This window comes from Fukomys damarensis, unplaced genomic scaffold, assembly GCF_012274545.1.
Source record: "Fukomys damarensis isolate Sample0158 unplaced genomic scaffold, DMR_v1.0_HiC HiC_scaffold_33, whole genome shotgun sequence".
In the NCBI taxonomy this organism is placed as follows: Eukaryota; Metazoa; Chordata; class Mammalia; order Rodentia; family Bathyergidae; genus Fukomys; species Fukomys damarensis.
This window is the reverse complement of record NW_022900945.1, coordinates 22,604,544-22,624,487: the sequence shown is the minus strand read 5'-3', so window position 1 is coordinate 22,624,487 and position 19,944 is coordinate 22,604,544. Positions and strand designations below refer to the sequence as shown.

Here is a 19,944-nt window from a genome sequence, read left to right as displayed (position 1 = left end):
TCCACTTTCCCCACCAGTGGCTGGCTTCCACAGTGACAATGGGCAAATATACACTTGAGTGAGTCCCAGCTCTGCCTCTACCATTGTCTCACATGGCCTTAATTCTGGACTCTCTTCCTTACCGCTTTAAAATATAAGCACACTAGCCAAAGAGTTCATAATGGTAAAATAAATAATGTGGAAACACTGAAATCATTACAGTGACAAATGCAAAGGAGAACTCTTACAAAGAAAGCCAATTCTTTTGCTTGTAAAATAATTTAAAGAGAGGATGTCTCTGGCATTGGGACATTATCTTAGACTGAAGCAAAACAACCCAGGAAGTGAGTTTTATTTAAACCACTTCAGTTCCAAGGAAATTTAACAGCAAGGAAGGTCACTTATAGCCTATAAAATTTAAGTCCTACTACACAGTCAAATGGAACTTTTCAAAAAAACCCAGAGGCCCAGGAGTCTACGGACAATAAATGTATTGAAAATATAGAAACACAATACAGAACAGAAAATACAGAACAAATACAGAGTATCAGTAATCCCTTTTACTATGATACAATAATTTAGGTACAAAGTTCTGTCCCAAATCTACTTTTCAGTAATGGAGCAAATATAGACCACTTATTGTCTGTCAGTTGGGGACGTGGAAAAAGAATGACACCCAGAATCTGTAGCTCACAGTGCCAGTGAAGCACAACTGTTCCTACCTGCCCAAACCAAACAAGGCCTTTTAAAACATTCTAGCTAGCTAGTGCTGCTTATTTCTTCCAAATCCTGTTTTTCCTGGAAGAAAGTATGGAAAGTGATGATGCAAGAGCTTTGAGAGAGAAACAGGTCTTTTGGAAATAAACTATCATGTCACTTATGTTTCAGGTAAAATGTCTACTTTCACCTTGGTGCTAGTCCAGTGCCTCACATCTCCAACTTGGTTAATGGTTGCTGGTAGTCAAAATTATAAATCACCATTTGCTCCTCAACCAGAGAGGAAAAATACCTCATTTACTTTTAGGAGAAACAATACCGTATCTCTTCTGATACCGCTCTCTCTAACATCAAGTTGGTATTTCCCAGCATCAGCATCAGGTGTCATGGGCTTGATGCCGCAATGCTGCCCACACTTCAGAGGCCATCTCAAGTCGCAGGTGCCCAGCTACCCACATTTGTCTGATTTGACTACCAATGTGGGTGTTGCCACAACCTCCTCAAGTTTGATGATTTACTAGAGTAACTCACAAAATTCTGATGCTTTACTTTTATCAGTTTGTTATAAATGACACATTCAGGAATAGTCAAACAGAAGAGATACATAAAGCAAGGTACTGGGGTGAGGGGTAGATTTCCTGTCCTTTCCATGTGTGCCACCTCCCAGCACTGTCATGTGGCCACCAACCTGGAAGCTACTTGAATTCTCTTGCCTAGGGATTTTTACAGATTTCATTGCATAGGCATCATTGCTTAGTTCAGCAGCCACCAGTAACTGAAAATCTCCAGTTCCTCTCCTTTTCCAGGTGTCAGTGGTGAGATTCAAAATTTCAACCCCTGAATCACACAGTTGACTCCTCTGGTGACAAGTCCCCATCTGGAAGTTAAGGGCTCAACATGAATCACTCCATTTGCACAAACTCAGAAATGGCTGAAAGGGGCTCACTCAGTGTCAAGGGTCTTCCTATAAGGAAATCCCAAGGGCTTCAGGAGCTATGTGCCATAAAACTGGGGCAATGACTAAATAAGTATTTTTTATTATAAACAAAATTCCAAGCTACATGAGAACCATACCATGGGTGGGCTGAATCTTATTCAAAACAACTACAATATGAAGCTGTGTCATGGAATTCACTCAACAGGTCAGACTGACTCACCTTCAAGGCCAAATAAGGCAGTTATTTAAGTCAGTGATGTCCTGAGCCGATGACTTACAAAGTTGCTTTTAAGGGATGTCTCTCTGATATGCTGGCCAGTTCCTTTACAACAGATTTTTTATGTTCTCCATCCTCCCTTCCTAATACTTATCACTAATCTACTTGTAATTGCTCCATTAAATATTTATTTCTTTCCCATTCCATAAGTTCTCTGAGGTCTGCTCTATATGCATTCTGTTGATCACTGAATCTCAGGATCCAACATGAGTTTTTGTTATTTTCTTTGTGACTGAGACAAAATACCCAGCCACCCATAATTTAAAAGAGATTTAACTCTTTGTAGAGGTTTCAGTCCATAGTCTGCTGGCTCCAAGACAGGACAGGATGGTGGATGGGCACAGCAGAGGGAAAACTGCTCACATCATGGTAGTGAGGAAGCAGAGTCAAGGGGAGGATCTGGGAAGGGAGATGTAACCATGTAACCTGCCAGAAGTCATGCCCACAGTGCGCCACAGCAAGTCAGCCATAATGCCCTTTATAATACAATCTCCTCTTTAAAGCCCCACCTGTGACTCCATGAAGCTTTGTAAGGACAGCTAGATTATAAACCATAACAGCATGCAAAAGCTGCTACAGCATATCCACTGAGCAAATTAGAATTAAAATGAAGATTTTCTTGCCTTGAGCAAAAACTACAATTTCTTACAGTCTTCACATCATTTTACCCTCCATTTACCAACTTCCACATGACATGCAATGATCCTAGTCCTTTAGTAGAGACTAAACTCCAGTGAGCCTCAGCAGTAAGAAGAGGAAGTTTGCTCCACCATAATAATTAAGAATAGTTCAGGGAAGCTGTGGGCACAGTAAATCACTAAGGTAAGGATTCTAAAAGAACACACACACACACACACACACACACACAAATAAATCACCTAAAAGGGCCTATATTCCAAAAAAGGTGACAGGCAGTTTCAGCAAATTAGGTTGGCTTCACTCTTCAGGTCAGCAGGATTCCGTAGCTTCACTTGACGTTAGAAAAGGAAGATCCATCTCTCTGGGAATTTTAGAGTTTTGATGTCTTTCCCAGGAGACAGAGGCCACATTCTCTACTTGAAAATTGAACACATGACTTCTGAATTATGGGTCAGTGACAGAGTAGCACAACATTCATGGTCTCCTGTCAGTGACCTAAGTTTTTCCCTTCTGCAGAGCACATGAATCTATACTTATTTCTTAGCAACCAAATTTAAAGGCACAAAGAATTAGAGTCATTCATAGAAAAATGGATGCATATTGAGGTTATACTCTTAAGTGAAATAAATAAGTCACTCATGTATAAATACCGAATAGTTTCTCTGGTGTGAAAAACTATAATTGTACACAAGATCCTAATGGTATAATTGACAATGTGTAATAGGAAGAAAAGGACTAAAGGTGTAGGGGAAGTGGGAAGGGTAGGGGAAAGGAAACAAGGGACAAGAAAAAAAATATGAGAAAATGAAAAAATGGAAAGTTTTTGTAACTAGGGAATGGAGGAGGGGGTGAAGGGAGGGCAGGGGTATGGGGAAAAAACGAGAAGCAAGACCTGTCATTGAAACGTACAAGATCCCAACAATGAATGTAACTGTTCTGTATACCTAAAATGTACCAATAAAGTCAATGAGAAAATATAAAAATAAAAATAAAACAAAAGGTACAAAGATTATGCCAAGAAAGCCTAATGTGTTTTTTTCCATCTCCCCCACACCATAACACACACACACACACACACGAGAAATATTTTCCTATTTATATTTGACAACACCATCTGCTTTTTTTATGGAGTTTTATCCATTCAGGAAAGACAACCAACAACTTAGCCACTGTTAGTTGAACAGAGGTAAAAATGAAGAGGGCCCCATGTGTCACCAACTTGGGTCATGGCTGGAGATAGGTCACTCAAGAAGAGAATGTTACTCACTGCATCCATTCTGACCCAAATATACTCAACAGTCATGGCCAGGACCCTTCTGGTGCAAAGCACCAGACCTGACCCTCAAATGGAGCTTATGGTTGGATGAAAGAAGGCACAAATATAAGAATGATCAAAGAGATTATAGAGCTGTGTTTTGAGCCAATATACAAGAAAGGAATAATAGCCTCTCCATAGGAATTATGAATTGGACCAAGAAGGATTCACACAATTTTTATAGGTGTGGTCTGACAGGATATGAAATAGAGGAGAGGGGACTTAATAGTATGGTACATGATATTTTATGTAAAGGAATGAAACAACAAAAGAGGGTAGGAAAAAGCAAAGGTAAATTAAAGAAGTAACACAGGGACCTATGGGTAGAGTGGGATGTTTGAGATATAAAAAAAGATGCTAAGAATGAAAAGTAGATTAGACTCAAATATAAAGTCTCAGATTTTAGGCTAAGAATTTTTTAGGACATAATCCAGGCCAGGAACATAATAGACACCTGAGAAATTATTGCTTTGGATATAAAAATATCACTTTTAGCATTACAAGTCAATGATTTTTATGAGCAGAAATAAATCTAGACTTGATCATGTAAGCACTAAGAAGTCACTGATGGCACCTGAACAATGGCAAGATGGGAAAAATACACTTAGGGACATTATATATTGGGGAAATTAATTTAGAAAAATCATGAAGAATACATTGTAGGATTTGATATACAGCAAGATTTGATATACAGTATATATCTGGTAAATTTGAGAAATAAAACATAGGCTTTAAAATGAAAATTCCAAGTAGAAAAATAGTTATGCTATTTAAAAGCTCAAATTTCCAGATTACTCAGTAAAATGATGCAATTTAACAAGGCAATTAGATTTTGAGATAGTAGCCTTTTCCTCAAAATTTGAACTGGCTTTTTCAAAACAAAAATGGCTTTGATTTGTGTTTCTTTGAATTACAAAGTATTTTAGTGCTTTGGTGGAATTAAATGCTTTGGGTAAAAATATCACTTTTAGAATGAATAGCCAAATATTTCATGTAGTGTAATATTAGTCATTCAAACTCAGTGTAAGAACAGTCATTTAAAATATACACACAGAAGGGTACCAGGATTAGTTATCAGCCATATATACACAGTGTAAGAGAGCCATCACCTTAATATACAGTACCTTTATTCACTGGAAAAATTGTTAGGCTGCATGCCACTCACCAGGCAATAAGAGCTCTGTTTAAAATCAAATTACAATCACTCTAATTATGGACTAACATCTCATTTGTTTCACAACTGGTACTTAGTCAAACAGTTCTGTAGAAGAGATGATTTCACCACACAGTAACCTAATTAATTTCAGGGCTGAAGAAGTCTTTGTTTTTTAAGAATTCAATCACAAATTTAAGTGTTACAAATGTCATTTCTATAAAAATTAGCACATGACCTAAATCTTAAATCTAACCAAAAATGTCCCCATGTTTATTATTTCATAAACATGTTACTTAAATATTTCCCAGCAACAGGCTTGGGTAGACAAATGAGGAAGTGAAACAAAATATGATCACACTGTGAAAGCAGAGTAAAAGGAAAGAATAATTAGGAATTAGCTGGGGAAATATTAAAATTTCATTTAAAAGCCCATTCCCTTGGAAACACCAATTTAATCAAAGCAGTAATAACAGGAATTTCAAAAACATGAATCTTCATAATGTTGCTTGGCAATTTCCCTAATCTTTTATGCAAAAGTCTTTTCCTGCTGCCAGGCTGGCTCATCTGAAATATGAGCACTCATCCAAGGAGCCTGGTGACTAGAGGGTAGGGTTAAACTATTATTTTCTTGCTAATCAATCTACTCTCATACTAAACAACTGCAGCCTTTAATGAGTCATTTTGGAACAAATGTATCTTGCTTCTTTGGTAAAAGGCAAATCCTATTTCTCTTAATTGTTTTGCTGGGTTTATGGTCATATATTTTATTCTACTATAAACTCTGTAAAAACAGGAAGTGTATTTTACTGTTTGATTTGTTCATTTTTTAACCAGGACCCAGTGACCCAGGCATAGTAAGAGTTATAATAAGTACCTAGTATTTTTGTTGTCCAAGGATAGTGTTAAAGAAAACTCGCTACCGTATAATTTTTTTTTTCTCCAAAGATGGATACTAAGTAGAACCATCAAGTTTTTGGCTCCACTGCCATATACCTTATCCTGAAAGGTTGTGTACAGGAGAAAGCTTAAAAGATATCCATATAAAAATAAAATGAATTCTCACTGAATCAGTCAGATATCTTTGTATATACAATATCTGACACCCATGACTTGAAAGAACAAAAGTTTGATTTGACTCATAGTTGCAGGGGATTCAGTCCATAATCTATCTACTGGCTCCATGGTACAAACCATCATGGTAGAAGGGCATGACAGAGCAAAACTTTAGTTTATAGCAGCAGGGAAGCAGAGTAGGAGAACAGCACCAGAAAGGAAGGGGTGAGGGCCAGATATAGACTCCAATGTCACTCCTCTTTGACTCAGCCAGACACATCCAGAAGCGTACTTTACTACTCCCCTGGGTAACTCCTAAGCCAATCAAGTTGAAACCTTAAATGTCAAACTCATTTACTGATTATTGCTTATTCTTAGTTTTAAATTTTAAGCAGGATTCGAGAAAGCTTAATACTACATATAGTGTAACATTTTGGTGGACATTTCTTATCTATCTTAATAAGGAGCAGTTTCTGAACTACCTACGATTTCAGCATTGATTAGGTAGGTACTATCAGGCAACACACAATCCAAATATGCATTATGATAAAAAACTACAGTGAATGTTTAAAGTAAAAAGTAACATAAAGATACATTGCTACTAATACAGTACCTCTCAAAACATTTTCCCTCACTTAGAACATACTTATCCCATCATTCTGCCTACACTCTGAAGCAGTCCCGGAAGTCCTCCCCTGTGGGTAGCTTTAAACTGTGCTGTCCTGGCTGCCTCAATGTCTTGAATCAATTCAAAATGTTTATCTTATATGGTCCTTTTGACTTTGGGGAAAAGCCAGAAGGTGCATGGTGTCAGATATAGTGAATAAGATGGATGAAGATACACTGTAATATTTTTAATAAGCCTTTCAGTTGGATGGCAGTTGGCAGCTTTGATTACATCTTGGTAAAGACCCTCTCAAAAGAGGACTTCCAGAACCGCTTCAGAAAGTGGCAAGAATGGTGGGAGAAGTGCGTTGGAAAAGAGGGAGAGTATTTTGAGGAGGGTTAATGGCAATGTATCTTTTATGGTAACAAATTTAAAAAATTTAAACGTGTATTTTGATCATCCTTTGTATGAATATCATTCTGCAAAGCATGTACACTGTTTCTACATATGAGAATTAAGTTTAAAAGGGGAAAAAAACCATACACACAGGCTATGACAAATTGGTATGTGTGTGTGTATGTACATAAAAAATATGCAAATCATGTGGCTAGTGAATTCAATACACATTTGAGACAATGCTATGTGGCACGGACAGTGTCATTCCTAAGAAAGAGAGCTCCTTTTATTGCCATTTTGTTAGGATGAAGAGCTTCCCTAGGCATCTGATTCATAGTGTTTCTGTGGAACCATACGAGTCAGTATTGAGGCAGGTCAACCCCTATTTTGTTCCCTTTTCCTGAGTACCCTCTTGTCTTCCTGTTACTCCCACACTCTCTGTAACAAACATTATAGTTTCACTTTAAAGCTTTATTGCTTTATTCATTCAATTGTCTTGTTAGCAAGAATTTATTAGTTTGCTAAGGAATGGGATGATTAGGACAAGAAATATTTCTTGTTACTCTCTACCCTTAAAACTCATAAAATTTAGGAATTTTATGGTCAATATTACGTACAAAATGAGCAGGGAACAGGAAAATGGATAATGAAGAATTTAATAGTATAGTCAGTCAAGACTAAGTGAACACTGGTATAAAACTTTGAAGTACACAGAGTATTTCTTTTCACAATTAGTTATTTAAATCATGCTTTAATTTTAGATAAGGATACCACCTCAGAAAGAAAAATAAACAAATTGTCAAAGACAAGTAACTAGTGAGCAAGAGCTTGACTTCAAGCACTATGTTTCTGCAGCTATCCAAAGGTGCTTGCTGCTGCTCAGGTTGACAGCTGTAGTTTAGTGATGGGAAAAGCAGCATGTTGATGTGCCTCCAAGTTTTCAGGGACACACAGGAGTAGGAGCAGACACAACTCCACTTGGGGAAGGGCAGGAAGAGAGGTCCCGAGCAAGAAAGATTAACGAGGTAGCAGAGTCCACTGAGATGACCTGCATAGCCAGAAAGAGAGGACTTTTCAAATAAATAAGATTGAGAGTACATTTAGGGCTTGAGATTCCAAAGTGAAGAGTATGCTTGACCTGATATACAAAAGAGAGCCATTACAGATTCTAAAAGAATGAAATATTTCGGGAAAATTGACTTGGTAGGGTATAGGAGATAAACAGGGCAAGGACAGGGTAGGATGAAAGAACGAAGGCACAGGAGCCAGGGAGGACCCTACTGCAGTAATTCAGCAATAAAGGTGAGGATACAGGAGAGTGTCAGTAAGGACCACTAGAAGTGAAGAAACAGAGGAACTGTGGGGGGAAATGTGACATGTAGAGGAGAGATGGGGAAAGGAGAGGAGTGAAGCTGGGCTAGTGGAAGGCTCTTACTGTACTTGTTAATATCCCGATATTCACTAGGGACTGGTGAGCAATCTGGAGAATCTTTCACTTTGAATCAAGGCTAATTATTAACATAATTAAGGTGTTGTACCTTTATTAAGGGTTTGGCATAGCTCAGTTTTTTCTTTTAATTTTAATTTTTATTAGTACATGTTTGCAAAAATGTGAGGAGTTGGTACCTGTACATAACACATCTTAACTCTTTTTATGTTCCATTCTTCTCCCCCTCCCCTTCCATCTCTTAGTCTTTTTCCCATTTGCAAAAGATCTATGTCCCTGTTTCCTACTAAACTTTGACTGATTACTGCTCTTGAGAGTGAACCCAATAGAAAAGCTGCAGAAGGTAAGATGAAAGGGCCATCTAGGTCTAGATCATAAAGAGATACAGGGAACCAAAAAAAAAAAAGGGCCAGAGATTTAGCTTAGCGGTTCGGTGGCCTGCCTTGCAAGCGCAAGGACCCGAGTTCAATCCCTGGTACCCCCCAACCAAAAAAAAAGAGATACAGGGAACCAAAAAAAAAAAGGGCCAGAGATTTAGCTTAGCGGTTCGGTGGCCTGCCTTGCAAGCGCAAGGACCCGAGTTCAATCCCTGGTACCCCCCAACCAAAAAAAAAGAGATACAGGGACCATGCTACAGAACCATCAAAGTTACTTCTGCAAGGGAGTGACATTATATGGTCAGCATCAAATTTTACATTTAGAAATTAAGAATCTGCCACTTTGGTAGCAGCATAAAGGAATTATTAAAATGGGAAATGTACACAGGGAAAAGAGCATATAGATCAGTTATCCAGGGGGATAAATAAAGAAGATTTAAACTAAGACATGGATGAGAGTGAAGAGGTAAGGGGCAAAAACCAAACCTTCTACCATGACATTTAAGCATTTTCCAGCAGGTGCTGTGCTAAATAGATGATGGATATGGAGTCTCGGGTCCCCTTAGCATTCAAAAAAGTATGTGTGATAGACTAGACATTAAGAGAGCAACGACTCAAAGGCAGTGGCCACCCTGAATCTGGGTACAGTGTCAAGGTGCAGGAGGGTCATGAGTCAAACACTGACTTTGCAGTACTTATGGGTCTTCAAGGAAGGCAGGTTTAGTAGGCAGTTGAAAAAACAAGCCCTAGGGAGAGGAGAGAAAATGAATGCATTTGTTAGGCTGTTCATTTATACCTTAGTCCATCTCCGACATAAAGAGATTTACTTAGGGCCGGGGATTTAGCTCAGTGGTTCTGCTGCCTGCCTTACAAGTGCAAGGTTCCAAGTTCGATCCCCAGTACAAAAAGACACACACCCACACACACCCACACACACAGATTTACTTAATAACTTCTTTCCCAAATATTTCCATTTAAAGGTAGGCAATTTTAAAAAGATTTACTTAACAACTTTTTCCCAAAATATTTCCATTAAAAGGTGGACAATTTTTTGAAAACTGAATAGAGTAAGATATAGTCTGTATATTATAAAACACACACATGCACATAACTATAAAACACCTCTTTCAATGGCTGCTACTTGGCTGCCCAATTGGAAGAAGTCAAGCACATTTTGTTTTTAAATAACTTGGGCCCTCCTAATTGCAGGAGCTTTTTGATTGTGGACTTCTGGCTGCAAGGTTTTAAACTACTTTTATTTCCTTTTTTTAAAAACTTCACTGTGTGTTCTTGTTCTGATTTTCTCCACAGAATTTATCTGTTTAATGTACTTGACAGTTATCTATTCTATTGCTGTCTCCACCCACAAGGTGGTTAAGCTCCAAGAGCACAGTGCTTCTATCTGTGAGGTTTACTGAGGTCTCCTCACCATCAAGCCCAGAGAGTAGAAGCCAAGTAAACATCTGAGTGGAGTGAATAAATCACAGTATGTGATTATTCTACTTTGTTAACTTAACATGTGCTCTTCTTTAGCAATCATATCTCAATTTGCATGGTCCAACTTAATTTTGAACTATGATTTCTATTTATATACGCCAAGAAAATTTCCTCAGAAGCTATAGTACGGCATGGCCCTGCTGGGCACTCCAGGTAGCTGATACAAAGTCATTAATATGGGCAGACTGCAGCCCAGGGTGACCTGCAGCTCCCACTTCTCCAGGTGATCTCTGCCCGGCCTTGTCTTGGGAGGAGGAGCTACAATAATTCGCTCACCAACCCTGTTCTGACATCTGGTTTCTCTGTTTTCAATTCCTGTTTGTAGCATCTGTTTTAGTCTAGGTTTTGATTTTTGACCCTAAGTTACCTGATTGGACATCTGTTGTTTTCACTGCTTAAAATTCTGAGTTTTTCTTTTTTCTTTTTTTTTTTTGAGTAAACTTTGAGAATGATCTAAGCCTGTATTTTTTTACAGATCATGGACTCACATTACCTAAAATTACAAAACAGATATTCTGGACTACTACTTCCTCAAGATTACTGATGTTTTTCCCTGTCCCTGTTATAAAATTTAATACTTCTCTTGATATCCTGTTTGATAGGATAATCAGAGTAACAATCCCTCCCCACTGCCATTTACTATAGTACACTTTTTTCTGGTCAACTGGATTTCAGTTTTATGAATTATTATATAATCAAATCTAAGAAGAAACTTACTATATTACAAATTCACATTAACAATAAAACTAAAATTTCAAACTCAGAAAAAGTTGTTTTAGGTAATTTATGCTACAACTTTTTCATTTGATATCTAAATACATTAGAAAAATACTGTACTTTTGTTCTTGCAAAATGCAGTCAGTATATAATACAAGTTGTGCTTTCTTGTCATCAAATTGGGACTAATTTAATTTAGAGGTAAATAATTCTAAGACATCATTTGTAATGGTGAGATATTTAGAATGAGTCTATCATCAATTCACACTCAACAGCATTTCTTTCTTGGGCAATGACTCGAATCAGCTAGACCAAAAATAAATCTGAAGGATACACAGCTGCCACGTGGACACAAGTAGCCTACTGAGCAATAACCATTCATTTATCCCAATTTGTATGACTGGCTTTCCCAGTAAGATTGCAGTCCAACAAATACATATTCCTTCTCTGTGAAAAGGACTCTTTATGTCTTAGGGAGGGACCTAATAGATTCCTTCACCGCTATGGGCATGATACACTGCGCCTAGTAATTTCTTGATTATATTTAATAAGAAGCAGATCTTTAAATTCAATAATCTGTGAAAAGCATTTACAAAATGAAGGCTCTAAAATTTAAGAGTAAGATTTTATCAAAGAAACATTGGGATCTAATCTCAAGGGACAGACAAGAGCCAGACTGGAATTCCACATCTATTGGGAAATATTCTATGGCAACATTTCTTTTCATTTAACATACCTCAATTACTACTTGACTTTATTATGGAAAATTGCAAGCACACACAAAGTAGAAAGAACAGTGAAATGAAGCCTATGTGCCCACCAATGATATAACAATCACAATACCAACCCTCACCGGATCATCTGAAACTAATCCTAGATATATATTTGCCTGTCTTATTTCAATATGTACCTGTAAAGTACAAAGAGTCTTCAAAAAATACAACTACAATGTTATAATCATAATGGTATGCTGGTAGGTATTTACCAGCCAATTTGGTCTCTAATTTTACACAGTGTAAACAGATCCACCATGACCAGTTTTTCAAACTACGAACAAGGTATCACTGAACTTGGAGTTGAGAAAAGGTGAGCAACACACCATTTCCTTGTACTTCCTCTCTGTAGACATATTACACATCAATAAAAACCTTAAGAACAGAGAGTAGTAATTATAGTAAAATAATTAGGAAGCATTTAAATATTACTAATAATTTAATCATTTTTATTTTTAGATTGTTTAATAATTGACTTGCAAAACTCTTAAAAACATAGCAATTTTCATAAACTTTGTTTGTCAGCTGTAGCATATCACTGAATCCAAATAATTAACCATGTCTTACTATTATTGGTTGCCCAAATTTCTTTAACATGTTTTGTCCTCCTTTTCCCTTACCAGTAAAAGTAGGTAAGTATTTAAGCAGGAAGGAAGGGGGGAAACTCTGCTTTAGAGAGTTACACCAAAAAAGAAGGCTTTCCAAATGATTTGGTGCTACTTCTTAGGTATAACTCAGCCTCTTGCTAAAGTCTGTTTCTAGGAGATTAGATTAGATGAATATGTAGCTTCATATCATGAGGGAATCACTGTAATGTTTTTAACTTGTTTGCATTGCTCATTCTTAGACCCCAACAGAAAAGAGGCTGAAAAGGAACAGGAGAAGGACTTGGAAAAGGACAAGATGTGACCATTTCAGGCAAAAAATCTTAACCTAATGGATTCTAAGAGGAAGAAGACTGCTACAATGATGTGAGATAATCTTCTGACTGTGCCTGACATATCCCACCATAGATTCTCATCTTTAAAAATGCCTTCCTCTTTTTCCTTTTTTTGTCTATGACTTGTACTATAACATTTTGGTCATTCTTTTAAGATTATGGTACACAGTGTATAAACTAATGTTATTCTTTAATTAATTTGTTATGAAATTTTGTTTTTTATAAAAGACTAAAAATATTTTCTTTATTGTTATCTACTTGTATGACATTGAAATGAAGTTTAAAATAAATAACTACAAAAATAAAAATGCCTTCTGAACCAAATGTATGACATCATACTAACAACACTGAAGAAAATGCCAGGCTGGACAGCAACTCTGCTTTCTTTCCTCCCTCCCTTTCTTCCTCCATCGCTTCCACCCTCCTCCCCTTTTTGTATTGGAGACTAAACCCAGAGAGTGCTGGGCCCTTTTGAGAAGTGTTGCTAAATTTCCTCCCATGCTGAGCTTGCAATTCCATCTTGAGCTCATAGTCAAGTAAAACTCAAATCTAATCCACAAACCTATCTCTACCAGGACCCACCCATGCAGACTCCACAGTGTGTATTCAGGTATCATCTCCTACAAAATCTGGTGCCAGATTGCCTTTCCAACCTCATTTCCCACTATGTTTTGAACACATCCTCTACTCAAGACAGACCAGCCTATCCACAATTCCAAACAAAATAAAAACAAACAATACAAAAAAATAAAAAAAATAGTGTATACCAATGGCATGTGTGTTATCTTCTTTTAAGACAAAACACATTAATATACAAGTTTTTTTTAAGCTAAAATCTCAATATTCAGGTTTAACTGCAGTGTTGGCATTTTACGATAAATAAGTGGGTTTTGGGTTGCAGTTGGTGCACTTATTTCTAAAAGGTTCACCATCACTGGTATATACCACTGATATTTTTAAAAAATGCTATTAGACAAATTCTAACACATGTAAAAGTATATATAACAGTACAAGAATCCTCCATATATACGTTACCTGCCTATAACAATGATCAACTCATGCTGGACCCAATTTGTTTTCAAGTGAATCTAGGGTGAATCATTTAATCCTAATTATTTCAATACTGTATACACTCTTTCCTAAATACCTCTGCTCAAACATTTCCCTTCTAATCTTTCCATCTTTCTAAGTCCTATCTCATCATGAAAGGCTGAACTCCTATGCTATTCCCACTGAGTCTATAATGAGGCCAAATGTCTTCCTCACGCATATACCTGCTTGCTATCCTACTGTTCTTAAATTGGACAGTCACAATGTTATTGGCCTGAAAAGCAAGAAACTTCTCTCATTATACATACAGTACAATAATTCATGCTTACTTTTACAATTTAGCTATACAGAACTAATTAAATTTTGGTACAATAATTCTGTGCAGCAAATTGACCAAATGGGAAGTGGCACAGGGCAGGCTATGCAAACACAGAATGACACAGAGTTCAAAAGCCTGTTTTTTTACCCTGCCCTTCTATTTACATGTTGTTTTGAGTTTATCATGTGGCTTCTCTGAGCCCACTCATAAAACAGTAATTAGCTACAGCCATTCCCCTCACTAAATTGTGAGAATCAAATTATACACACACACACACACACACACACACACACACACACGCAGACACAAACAAATGTACACCATTACCTAAGAAAACAGAAATGACTGGCCATATCAGTAGTAGACAACAAAAATATCTACTACTTTGGATCTTGGATGTAGAAGAATAAAACACTCAGGAAAATGGGGATGTGATGGATAATACAGATTTCAGATGGGATTCATAGCCAAGAGAATAACTCTGGAGGAATCTAAGAATGTACCAGTGCCTTTCTCAGACCTCAAAACCGCTGATGTAATTAGACAAACTGAAGTATTCCTAGTAAGAGACTGCAAAGGGAGCATTATATTTTCAGCTACATAAGAAAAATCCCTGTTACATTAAGTAATTTAATTATATAAAAAGCAAAGTTCAACATGTGATTCCTCTTCAAATAAAATGTGGTTATAATTCTGAGTTTATGTTTTGCCAGGGCATTCGCAAAATTTTGACTTCTCAACTTTGTATTCTGCTTTGTCAAAGCACAAGCTTGGACATCAAACTGTGAGTGTCTAGTACATTATGCCAGAAATGATTGAAATTACAATTGAGGGCTTTTCTTCCTCCAGTAGAAAAAAGACAAATGGAATACCAAGAAAGTTCGGTTTTATAAACCATACTGTCTATTTCATTACTGTCTTGTGAGAGATCTGCAGATACTAGGCTTAGCTTAAGTAAAACACTGTTTCTGAGATATTATTAATATTATTGTTTTCTTATAAATAAAAATTTTAGGAGTTAGAGAAAAGGCTTAAATTTTGTAAAACTCTGAATAACATAGGCCAATGGAAAAGAAAAGTGTTTTCAGTTTTGAACCTTAATATGACTTAGCAATAGCTGATAAAAACAACAGCTGCTGAGCCTGGTAAATCCAAATGAGATTATTAGGTTAAAATCACAGGACTAGACAGAGAACATTGCAAAATTCCCAGCATAATGAAAATAAAACACCAAAACAAAATTTCATTAGGGAAGAAAACATTTTTAGAAAAAAACTTTTCTTAAACAAAACAAAAACTTCAAGTGTGACATCTCTTGAGAAGTTACTGGGAAGGAAGAACACAAAGATATCAAAACTATACCTCCTTCTGTTGCTCTTCCTCGTCTCATTAAACCCTACTTACTGCACACACCATGTAACTATGCACACTGTACATCTTGTTACACACACAGAAAGAAGAAATTTTTTAAAAATTCATAGTTTTTCAAAATAAGATCACATTATTAGAATAAACTCTCTTGTACAGATGACTGTGAGATAAGGAAACTACCAGAGCAATTGATTCCTTACATTCATGTACACAGGAAAACAAAACAAATTTTAAGTCTTAACAAATAAAGATTTATGAATCTTGGTTACTTTGAGAACTTTTAGCACTTTTACCCATTGAGATCAATATAAAAGTATTTTCAAGGTTATACTCTACATTTCTCAAACATATTAAAAGTAGGACAGACCATAGTTTCCCCCTTGACCATTTGATGAATAAGGCTGAATTCAGAGGTTTTTCTGTTTTGGTCCTGAGATAGCTCTAATTTGTTCTAATTTGTCTGTTTTCTTATTACAACTATGTAAGCCTAGTTTTTCAGCATTAATTAATTTGACCCTATTAACTAATTTGAACCTAATTAACTGAAAAAAATTATAAATCACCAAAAGACAAATTAGGTAGAACTTTCCTAATAGTTTTTCCCAGATAGACAAGACAAAAACCTGGTGTGAAGACCCACAGCCTGAAGTAGTTGTTGACCTTAGGTGATGCAGTCTACTATGTTAAATGTAGTAATACTGGAAGCTGATGTTCATCATAAGATAACTGTATGTTAGGTCCTCTAACTACTTCACATACACTTATTTAATGTTGGCAACCATCTCATAAAGGTTTCTCCATTTTACTCATGAGGCAAATGAGAGTTATATGACTTGGCTTACCCAACTAGTATGCTTGAAATAGTAAAACCAGCATCCATGTGAATAATCCTGAGAGAAATCTTTTTGTTATTGTTTTGATGGGCTGAGATTCTGCATTGAGGGCCTCTCCACTAAGCTACATTCCTAGGCCGTTTTTCATTTTTTGAGACAGGATCTCACTAAGTCACTAAAGTGCCCAGGATGTGTTTGAGAGACTTTTTTTTTCTCCTTTGGTACTGGGGATGGAACTCAGGATCTCGCGCTTGCGAAGCAGGAGGCAGAAACACTGATCTAAATCCCCGGCCCCACCCCAGGCTATGTTTGAATTTGTGATTCTCTAGCTTCAGCTTCCCAAATGCTGGGGTTACAGGCATACAACTCTATGCCTGGCTCAAAAGAGATCTCTGAGGGAAACCAAAAGCAGTTTAGCTGAGTGGAATAACAGACTGAATAATATTCATTCATTCAGTGAAGAATAAGTGGCCATTACATGGTGAATGGCACTGGATAATGAACAGCGGCAACCAAAACTAATAGATTTTATTCCTATCTTATGGAATTTACAGTCTGGTGATACAGGCATAGATTTAAATAAAGTTACTCAATTATTTTTTATTACAATCGTAAGTGATCTAGATGGAGGAGGACAAGCAGAAGGACTGCTTTATTTTGTATCCCTGAGGCTCACAGGAGCCACAGTGCAGGCAGGGTACAGGCCACAGTTAGTGCAGAGTTCAAAAGCTTGCCCTTACAGGAGACCCTCACCTGAACTAGGCACAGATTCAAGAAATACAAAAATAACCAGAAGTTCAAGAAAACAAGGTATGTTTGGACCAGGACCACTTTGTGTAATTCCATCTTTCTGGTACATAGCCTTGGGTTTATATGAACTTTAAATGCTCTCAAAATTTTAAGCCGTTTAAAAAATAAAAATCATATATCACATTAATATAACTTAAACCACAAATTTAAGTGATATAATTAAATATCAAGAGGGAAGTTTGGTTTGGTAAAATTTGATTACTGGTATTGCCAAGCCATTCTGTTCAAATGAGTGCCTGAAGTTGGCTACTTCAGCCACATGGGGTAGTAGTAGAAGTCTACAAAGAGATAAGAATCCTGTCTACCATCTTCTGCCTTACTTTTTTAGCCAAGTTACAGTCTCTGAATGCCAGGTTGTTAAATGGTAAAAATGGAAATGATTCTACCTGGCCTACCTTCACATTGATGATAATGTCAAAAGCTGTGGAAACTACATCCACCCAGGGGTGTTAGAGAATAGTAGTACATGAAAGAGCAAATGCCTCACAAATATAGCCTCTGTTCTCCCTAAGCCATGAAATCTATCCAACATGCCCCATGTCTTCCAGCCTCCTAGAAGACAATGAGCTGCCCCGCATGGGGGATCTCTTCGTTTCAGAACTCACTAATGCAAAGGGATTCTATTCTTCCCATAGAAAAAGCACTTTCTCCAAAATCTCTTCTCATTTGCAGTTATGAGACATTCACATTTAGAAGCTATGGTATTTAGAGTTGTGATAATACAATACATATTCACTAGTAGCCTGAAATTTGAGGATTTGGTGAACTTAATCCCTTCTCTGAAAAAATGACTGAAAAGTCTAAAGTTACAGTAAAACTAGTAACACAACTACATTTTGATGCAATTATCCGGAGTCTTGTGATAAAAATGGAATATTTAATTCTATGGCTTATTTTTCAAATTTCTTTTATATCAGTCTCCTCTATAATCTCCCTCCCCTTCAAAATATCCTTCACACAAGTGCTAGTGTCTGTCTCCTGTGTTCCCTCCCAGCTGGGCTGGTCCTGTTCTGCCATTAATGAAGAATGCCTGAAATACCTAAATCTCTTTTTAGTATAATAAGCCACGTAGGAGATGATTATTATATCTGCTTTGTTCTCCATTTCTATGGTGCCTATCACCATAGAAACAAGCCACAGAGATGAAAAAGTAGCCTAGAAATTCCAAGAAATATGTGTGGGTGTGAGGGGAACACTGGAAAAGGGACCTTTCACTGAGTAAGAGAAAAGGCTAGATTCTTCTATCAGAGTTGTCAGCACTTTCAGGGGCAATTTTAACTGAAAAAATTAGGTTTCCATTATCTTTATGAGAACAGCAATAGAAATTAGCCTAAGTTCAATAAATATCTGTGTTTATAGAGGATAGAACTGCTAGGATTCTTGTTTTAAAGTTAAATATATTTTACTAGAAAATCTTGAAAATTCCAATTAACACCTTTAAACAGGATTTCCCTTTGCAAAATGTACTAATTCCACAGTGTGAATGGTACCACTTAAAACTTTTTAGTACTAAAAGTTGAAACATCTGTTAAGGAAGTGTGGTGGGAAACAATGTTGATAGGCAACATTGCTACAATGAATATTTTCCTGACAGTGACAAGTTTATCTTCCAAGCTGCTGTATAAAATGTCCTTAGAGGAAATTACTTGGTGAGGGTGACTTTTGTTTCACCCCAAGGGAGTCACACTGTCTCTACTGAAAAAGGGACAAAGCTTTTCCCATTTCTAGCTATTTTGCTACCTATTCATTCAGAAACCTTCAAATGCACTCGATCATTTCCTATCCATTCTTTAAAATAACGAGGTACCAAGGTTTTCAGCTGTAAACCTTCCACATCAAGGTTTCCATTTCTTTGCTTTTTTTTATTACCTCCACCAACCTGAGTTCTTGCTCACCATTTTCTGAAAATTTGAAAACTTACAGTGTTACTAGCAAAGAAATAGGAAAAAGAGCCACCCCTTACTTGGGAGGTTTTACTCTTTGTAAATAAAAATGCTGCATACACATCTTAAATCTGTTCAGGTTGCTACAGCAAAATTCTATAAACTGCATAGCCCACAAACAACAAATGTTTATTTCTCAAACTTCTGGAGCACAAGCAGTTCAAGTTCAAGGCACAACAGATTTGATAGTGACTTTTTACTGTGTCTTCCAGTAAAAGCTAACTAAAAAGGTTATTGTTGTTGTTATTTTTTAATGAGGGCATCAATCTCATTTATGGGGACTTTACCTTCATGATCCAATGACCTCCCAAACTGTTATTGTTATTGTTTTAATGAGTGCATCAATCTCCTCTTTCATGAGGACTTTACCCTCATGATCCAATCACCTCCCAAAGGCCTCACCTCTTAACATTATTAACTGGGGGACTAGATTCCCACAAATGAATCTTGGGGTTGCGGGGGAGACATTCACACTATAGCAGTGCATTAAAAAACAACAAAAACACAATCAGGAGATGCTCTTATAGACCATAACTGCTTTTGCTTTTGCCTAACAAAGATCAAAGCCACTAACTCCAGCACCTTTCTAGAACTTCACACTTCCACTACTTACAGATTTTAATGAAGGCAACTAATAATTTTGTGAAAATTTCTGGTCCTTGATTTAGTTGTACATAGTTGTAATACCCAAGCCAATTTTTATCTCACTTCTGTCAACCTCAAAGTCTTATCAGTAAAATAAAATATCTTTAGAACAAAGACATCAGCTTGGAAAGGGGGTTCTAAGGATG

General features: G+C 36.8%; 1 protein-coding gene across 1 annotated transcript in view; it reads right to left on the bottom strand.

The window, feature by feature from the left end:
* Lrrc8b (leucine rich repeat containing 8 VRAC subunit B) overlaps nt 1–19,944 on the bottom strand; it is a 65,228-nt gene that overhangs the window by 31,263 nt on the left and 14,021 nt on the right. The gene's annotated exons all lie outside the window — the stretch shown is intronic.